This window comes from Berghia stephanieae, chromosome 5, assembly GCF_034508935.2.
Source record: "Berghia stephanieae isolate SIO BIC M18660-M18661 chromosome 5, UCSD_Bste_1.3, whole genome shotgun sequence".
In the NCBI taxonomy this organism is placed as follows: Eukaryota; Metazoa; Mollusca; class Gastropoda; order Nudibranchia; family Aeolidiidae; genus Berghia; species Berghia stephanieae.
In genome coordinates, this window is record NC_088364.1 from 84,311,802 (window position 1) to 84,320,828 (window position 9,027).

Consider the following 9,027-nt stretch of genomic DNA (forward strand, 5'->3'; position numbering starts at 1 on the left):
TTGGGAGAGAAAGTGATGTAGAGTGTTAGACCTATCAGCTTTATAATAAGTGGCTACGTGACAGAATTAAAACGAAAAGTTATTCACTAATTAGAAATAATTCGAGGGAAGGCTATAAAAGGAAAGACGATCTAATATTAGAAGGTAAAGTTTATCTAAGCCTACCGAAATATAACGGGAGTGAGATGAATTCAGTTCTTAATAAAATAAATTTAATAAGATAATTGTGAACAACCTTTACTGTGACACCCCCCACCCCCGTTTAAAATATACTCTTTAACCATTATGGGAAAGATAGATTTTACAAACGGAAGTAAATTTACTATCATGATACTCTAGCATTAATCCATTTATGATTTGTGCTACAATTAAATTATTTATTAACTAGACAGGGAAATGTTTATATTAACGTAGGTATATGAATGGGCGACAATAACAATGAAAAGATTGTGATTACAAATCATTGTGATGAACAATAATGATGGCAATGAAGCATGATTAAAGTCGATGATATAAGGTAATTTACTAAATGAAATGAATGAAAATGTAAATGAAATATTGACATTTCAATTATTAATCATAAATGAGTGAAAATTCATAACAATAAAGATAAAAGAAGATTTCCCAAATCAAGAATGGGTATGGTATATATATCCAAACAATACTCAATGTTACATTAAGTTGGGTCATCATGTTTACAAATAAAATTATCGAAATTTGTGCGTTCTGATTTGGCATAGTTTGCGGGGTAACTAACAGTATGCAGGGGAGGTTAAGTTATACCCTTCTCACGTGTTTATATAATCGAGAAAGTAGGTCGGCGTGAATATTTTCACAGCCTGGTATGTGGAGAGATCTGAAAGTGTAATTTTGCAAAAATAGACTCCACCTTAGTACTCTACTATTATTCATTTTTTTAAATTTCTTATGTCGTGAGTGGTTTATGGTCCGTTTCGACCACAAACTCTTTTAGCAGTAGATATCTGCTGAATGTCTTTAAAGCAAAGACGATGGCCAGTCCTTCACGCTCTATTACAGAGTATCGTGATTCTCTGTCCAATAATTTTCTGCTTGCATATAAGCAAGGCATTAGAGTTCCCTCATGTTCCTGTGATAGTACACCTGCGATGCCTTATCGACGCGTCAGTTCTTACAACAAATTCTTTTGATATGTCGGGTAATTTAAGAATTGGTTCTGAACAGAGTAATGCCTTTAATTGGTTAAAGCTATTCTGACACGCTTCTGTCCAAACAATTTTGTTCGGTGACCCATTCTTTGTCAGATTTGTTAGCGGTGTCGCGATGTGCGCGAAGTTGTAAATGTATTTCCTGTAAAAATTTTAGGAGCCCAAGTACTTTGCGTACTTCTTTTTTTGTCTTAGGTGGTTGCAATTGTGCGATTTTTGTTTGTTTTTCTGTCTCGGTGTCTGTGTCCCCATGACCAACGGTATGATTAATCCTGCATTTGAAGCTTCGATATTAGTAAACATAGGTTGCGACACTGTGTCTCTATCAAAATACTTTTTTAGCATATTTGCATGGAATGTCTTTGTTGTGTTGTTAATTTGAATCTCGTAATTAACACCAGATCGTACTGCTAATACATTGAATGGTCCTTTCCATGTAGCTAAAAGTTTACTCGAGTCATCGGGTAAGAGTATTAGTACTTTGTCACCAATCTCAAATTTTCTTGACTTGCTTTTTCTATCGGAGTATTCCTTGTATTTCTCTGCTTTTTAGTGACGGATTCCTGTGCTAGCTTACACGTGTCCTCTATTCTGTCTTTCAGGTTTCTTACATATTCGTAAGCAAACATAATTTCGTTATTGTCCTCCTCATTCCCTTTACAAATGTCGGCTACTATATTGATCGGGCCGCGAGGTGATCGTCCATACATCAACTCAAATGGGGAGTAGCCTGTAGATTCTTGTGGTATTTCTCTATATGCAAATAGGATTGCTGGTAAGTATCTGTCCCAATCATCTGGTTTTTCTGCTGACACTTTTCTTAACATATTCTTTAGAGTGCCATTAAATCTTTCACAAAGACCATTTGCTTGGGGTGGTAGGGAGTTGTGAATGAGTGTGGATTCCCATGAGTTTCATGGTTTCATGCATCATATGTGATGTAAATTGGGGTCCATTGTCCACAGTATCTCATTTGGTATGCCTATTCTAGTAAAAATTGTCATCAATGTTCAGCTATGTGATCCGATGTAGTTGATTTCAATGCTATCGCTTCTGGCCACCTGGTTGCGTAATCGACTAGTGTTAGTATGTGTGTATGGTTTCTATCTGATTTTGTTAAGGGCCTATAATGTCAATTGCAACTTTTTGAAAAACTTTTTCAATAACTGGGGTTGTCTCTAATGGCAATCTCGGTATTCTGCCTTTTGCGACTCTTCTTTGGCATGTGTCACAAGATTTCACATATCTCGGACGTCTTTAGTAATTCCAGGCCATGTGAAATTCTCGGATATTCTCTTCAATGTGGAAGAGCTCCCAAGATGTCCAGAAGTTATTGAATCGTGCGCTATTCCAAGGATTTTGTTTCTGTAAATACTCGGCGTGACCAGTTGTTTAGCTATTTTGTTTCTTTTCCTATGTAACCTGAACAGAATATCTTTTTCAATGATGTATTCAACTTTTGATTTCGTCCCCCTTTTTTTGCGATATTGAAATATGATGTTAAAGTCGGGTCCTTTTTCTGTTCTTCAATGAACGTGTTCCTGTCAAATTGTTGTGGTTCAAGAGAAATAGTCATTGCTTCTCTGTTGTCTTAGTCATCTTTCTTGTTTCTGCTAGACAAGCTGTTTCTTGGGTTAATGACCATTCTTTTTACATCTTTTGGGTTGTCTTTAAGACCTTTTATATTGCCAACAATAACATCAGCGACGGGGTTGGGAAGTATACAGCATTCCACTATTCCTGTAAAGTATGGGTTTCTATGTACACGTTAGCTGTTTCAAAGGTTTTCGACTGTCCACTGAATGTGATGCTTGTACCGTTTTTTTCCAGTTTTGTTTTCGTCATTGATCAAAGATGCTTTTATTCCTACTGTACTGCATCCTGTTGTCTCTCAATATTTTGCAATCAGTTCCATTAGCTTTGCCTTCACAAAAAAATAGCGATCCTGATTTGTGAGTTTGTGTTAAAAGTGACATACCTTTCACGCAATACACATTTAATTTTCTCCTGACATTATTCGTGTCTGATTATTTACACTGGTTTGGAGTGATGCATTTGCAGTTTCTTTCGGATATCCCACGATTTTGTAACATTTGTCTGCTGTGTGGCCTTTCATTCCACAATATTGACATTTAATTATAGGTTTGTTGGTTTTCTTATACTCAGTATTATTGTCAGTGCTATTTCTTGTTTTGTTTTGATAGGTCGGCTATGGTCTCTATTGAACTGTTTGTTCCATGGTTTGTTACTATGATCATCTTGTTTCACTTGCGTGTTCCGAGTGATTGATCGGCTCGTTCTATTTGAGTACTGAACTTTAGGTGTACCTGGACTCTGAGCAGCAGCAGCGTAGTATGGTTCCTTCAATGTTCTGCTAAGGGTGTCAATGGATGTGCGCTGTTAAAGTTTTCTGCGTAGATTTTTAATTTGTCCAAGTTTTCTGGCTTTCTCTCTTTAAAGAATGCGACTAAATCTGGGTTGCAAGCTTGATAGATTCGATTCTTCAGCGTGAGATAGTAAAGGCCTGCAAAGTCGTCTTGTTTTACGTTTGCCAACTCAAGCCACCGATTTAGAAATTGAGTAATTCGGTTCACGAATGTATTAAAGTCTTCTCCATTTTCCGGTTTTGCAGTGTGAAACCTTTCCTGGTAACCATCTTCCGTTAATCTAAATCTTTTTAGTAGAGCGTCTTTAATTTTTCCATAGTCATCTGCATCTTCAGTTGTTAAGGTATAGAAAACTTTTAGCGGTTCTCCAGATAAGCAGTTAATCAAGGCTGTGGCCCATTTGCTTTCTGGCCAACGATAACCTTTAGCCTGAACTTCGAATCGGTGTAAGAAGGATTCTAAACAGTCTGAGCGTTCATCGTATGTTGGCATGCGTGGAAGTTTCACGAAAAATTCATCACTATTATTATGTTTTCTTTCATGACCGGTTTTTGTTTTTTCAATTTCCAGCATCATTTGGTCCTTTTGGTTTCTTCTTCTGCTAATGCTATTTGTCTTTTTAGTTCCCTTTCTTGGACTCTTTCTTCTCGTTCTTCTCTACGTATTCTTTCTTCGTGTTCTTTTTCTTCTCTACGAATTCTTTCTTCATTTTCTTCTCTACGAATTCTTTCTTCATTTTCTTCTCTACGAATTCTTTCTTCATTTTCTTCTCTACGAATTCTTTCTTCATTTTCTTCTCTACGAATTCTTTCTTCGTGTTCTTTTTCTTCTTTTACTTTCTCTTCGCACCATGAAAATATTCTTTCCTGGGTATTTCTAAGTCCTTTGCGAGACTTAAGTATCTTTTATATGCTTCCATGTTGCAATAAATTAGTTACGATGTTTTATATATATATTATATTGACAGGATACTGTTACTGACTGTTTTATTTATTTACACTTACTGGAATGAACTGTTCTATTTTTAGAAATCTCTCTCTCTTATTTCAACTTATTATGTATGTTGAATTTGATGCCTTTTATCGTTATATCTTATAAAGCAATGTGTCAATACAATGCGGAGTTATTATGACTTGTGTCAATAACAATGTGTCAATCGCGTGTACTCTAAACTATGTTACTACGAAAAATGTATCACCAATGTGTGTGACTCGTCGTTAGTTTGTGTACAATTATTCGCAATGACGCTAATATACTAGAGTGTGATAACAATAATAGGATGCCAAAATAATCCCAAGTTATCTATCACTAAATATAACACGACGGCTAGTAGACTCCTTTTATTATTATTTAGTTTTTAAAGACTCACTTTTCAGAACATAATATATAAGTGGTTTTCGGTAACAGTAATATGCCAAAAATGCATTTAAAACAAATCACTATGCAAAACAAATCACGATGTCTATAGTTACTATGTGATGCCCAACTCATGTAAAAGAGAATAATGAAGGATATATTTACCAACTCAGTTCGTGGCTGGGACCTCTCTCTTGTTCAATGGTTGTTCAACAATTGTAATTAGGCATTGAAGAGTGTTTAACAGTGATGTCTGAAATACAAAACAATAAAATATCGTAAGATTTACAATAGTTACAAAATGTGTTCACAACACTGAGTGATTGGATGACAGGTGAATGAATCGTTATGGAATGTAAACATATTGAAAACAATTCATGAATGAGGCAAACAACAAAATGAAATGAGTGATATAATAACAAAGTGGACAAGGAATGAATGAATGAATGAAAAACTGAGTGAATAGATGAATGAATGAATGGATAATGTATGAATGAAAGAATGAAGGGAGGAATAAATGTATGAATGATTGGATAAATGAGTGAATAAACGGATGAATGGATGAATGAATGAATGAATGAATAAATAAATGAATGAACAATGAATGAATGAATAATTTATAAATGAATAAATGAATGAAGGAATGAATCAATAAAATGCTATTCAATTTGAATGAAAGAATGAATGGATAAATTGCTATTCCATTTAAATGAAGAAATGAAAAAGAAAAAAAAAATGAATCCTGTAAATAGGGAGTTCAATTAAAATATGATCAAGTGGGGCAATTAAGAGTTTTACAATTTAAACTTTAAAGTTAGATGAAATAGATATAAGTAACTAAATAAATTCAATTCTTTATATGTGTCCCCTCCAAAATGTCATGGTCTCAAGTGAGTAAAGAGCTACTCGACTATGCATAAAGATATATGTAGAATGAGGCCCCAGAATTTACTAGTTACTATAAATGAAAAACAATTAACGATTTGTTTACAATGAAATAAAAATAATGATGAAATTTAATTAAAAGAGATAAACAGTGATCGTGGCAGTTACAAATAGAGATATGAATATTTTACGTAACTTATGATAATATCTCAGGTTCGTAAGTTTACGTTTCCAGGCAGTTGATGGGCTTGGATGATCTATTCCTCTGATAACAGGATTGGACTCGTAAAATTCCACTTCCAGGCAATTGGTAAGGGGTTATAGTGTAGTACAGCGGGCTTGGGTTTGATCCTTGAAGATTATACAATCAAAGTTAAAAGCTCCGGCGTCTTAATGGTGTAGATATAATATCTACAAAGTCCCAAAAGATAAAAATCTTCCAGTATATATATAGGAATAGAGCGACTGCCGTCCGGCATAGATTGTGGAGAGAAAGTGAGTGTAGAGTGTTAGACCTATCAGCTTTTATAATAAGTGGCTACGTGACAGAATGTAGAACGAAAAGTATTCACTAATTAGAAATTAATTCGAGGGAAGGCTATAAAAGGAAAGACGATCTAATATTAGAAGGTAAAGTTTATCTAAGCCTACCGAAATATAACTGGAGTGAGATGAATTCAGTTCTTAATAAAATAAAATTTAATAAGATAATTGTGAACAATCTTTACTGTGACAATAATAATAATGATAATAATAATGATAATAATTATAATAATAATGATAATAATAATAATGATAATAATAATAATAATAATAATAATAATAATAATAATAATAATAATAATAATAATAATAATAATAATAATAATAATAATAATAATAATAATAATAATAATAATAATAATGATAATAATAATAATGATAATAATAATGATAATAATTATAATAATATTAATAACACGATGTGATTATCACTGATCCGATTCGTGCTGTAGGATTTCATGGGAAAGGATTAAATAGGAAACAGGTATTTTGATGCCAAATAGGGTTATGAGGCATTTGGCTTATTGGATTGTGATCGCTACGCCTACACTTTACTGATGTTATGCGCTTAAGTAATTTACTCACACCATTCCGAATGCCGGATAATATAATGTACCAATACACAAAACTATGTGTAACCTTTACCGGTCCTAGTCTAAATGTTATAATTTAGCCAGAACTACTCATATAGTAGGGTCCCCGAGACCGTTGTTTTTTTCGAATTCCCATAAAAGTTTAGCATGCCTTTAAATCCAAATCAGCAGACAAAATGTTTTTGTTCGATTGAAACTTGGATCTTATTTTCGGGGGAAACATAGAGGTCAAACAAGGTGAAATTATGGTTAAATTCAGAACTCCAAAAATAGCAGGAATTTGATAACTTGCAGATAACCAAAAGACTTTAATAGGATCTAAATATTTCACCTGCGAAAAAAAAATCATACATCATTTCAAGGAGTTATTACCCTTTCTATAAAGAGCACGATTTTCCGGGATATCACTTAAACTGTTACAAAAATTATAACGTGTAAAGAGAACAAATAACAGCTGATAAAGAGGATAGCAATATTTCCAAATTGCAAATAAATCTGATCATGTTAAATGGAGTTATCGCCCATTGAATTCTGTTACTAAAAGTAGAACCCTGACCGTAATAGGAAGTCTATAGCACTCTAGGAACAAAACAAAAAACGTTGATTAAGTGTCTTTAGGTTTTATACCAAAAAAATCTTCGCTCTTTATAAAAATCCAAATGAGTTATCGCCCTTTTTCACATTTGACAAAACAAAAAAAAAACTTTGTGAAACATCCAGAAAATTATAATGATAAAACAATACTTTTCCAGAAAAAAATATGAGCAACTGAATCAGTTAGAATTATTTTGTAGATCACAACTAAATCAGCTAATATTCAATGGAGTTAACTCCCATTAAAGCAGCGTGTTACTAATAATAATACACGTATCCTATTGACAACAAATGGAAGCTACTAAATAGATTAACACGATTTGTAAATTACAGCTTATCAGTCCTTCTACTTCCCGTTCCTACTCGAGTCTTCCTTTTAATTTGTCAGGGAGTTCATGACCCAGATGAACATTCTGTGAGAGATGTTTGCCTTTTTGATTTTCTGGAGAAGTCCCTTGTTTTATATTTTATTTGTCAAATGCCTTAACCATATCTACCCATAATGCAATTGTTTCTTTTCTTTCTCTTGAAGACCGTTATATTTATTCGTTGTGAAATATATATTATCTAGTAATAGACTTAGATCTGAGCTTTTTAATGACATACTCCATCACTTCAGGGGAGATTGTATGTGCAAGTCAAGGAGATTATATGTACATGGTATCCGCTATAGCAAAAGTTTCTAAACAGAATAATATTATTAAAAAATCTTAAATATAATAAACGAATTATGATTCGACGGAGTTATTCAAAATAGCGTTTTCATATTGAAAACAATTTATGTTGTTGAAGAACCAGACTTCTGTCGTTAACAGACACCATGACATTATTGGTTGGTAACAAGGATTCAAAATGAAATAATGTACAGGTAGGGAAAGAAATGGCCAAGATTTCAAATCTCGTACAAGAGAGATGTTTAATTTGTATATTGCCCATTACCATGACACCATGGCCCAGACTAATCACAAGTCATCGGTATTCATAATACGGAGGTCAAAATATAGGAGCACTTTCACAACTCGCATTTTGCTCTTTTGGAAATAAAAATATTTGGTGGTTTTTTAAAAAGTTTCAATCAACAAATCAGCGTATTGATATCTTGTGTCAATATTCCTAGATACGATTTTCCCTGTAAAGCAACGAGCTTTTGTTGGAACGAGCTGAGGTCGATATGGAAAAGCACAGGTTAATTTGCTCATTAAAGTATTCTGGTTAACAGTGAACTGCTTTATAAGTGATTATATCGTTATATCGAAAGTAATTCATCTATCGATTCCATTCGATTGGTAACATAACTTTCCACTTAATTTCTATTTAGAATATTTTACTTTATGTAGTTATTTATTTTTTTTTTTTTGCTTGATGTTTGAAAAAGCGACAAAATCTAAGGAAAGACGGTACATCGTAGTTGCTTTCGCCATCGTTATAATAACCATCGTGCGGCTATGTGGTCTTGTGGTATGACACTCGCTTTCGGATCGG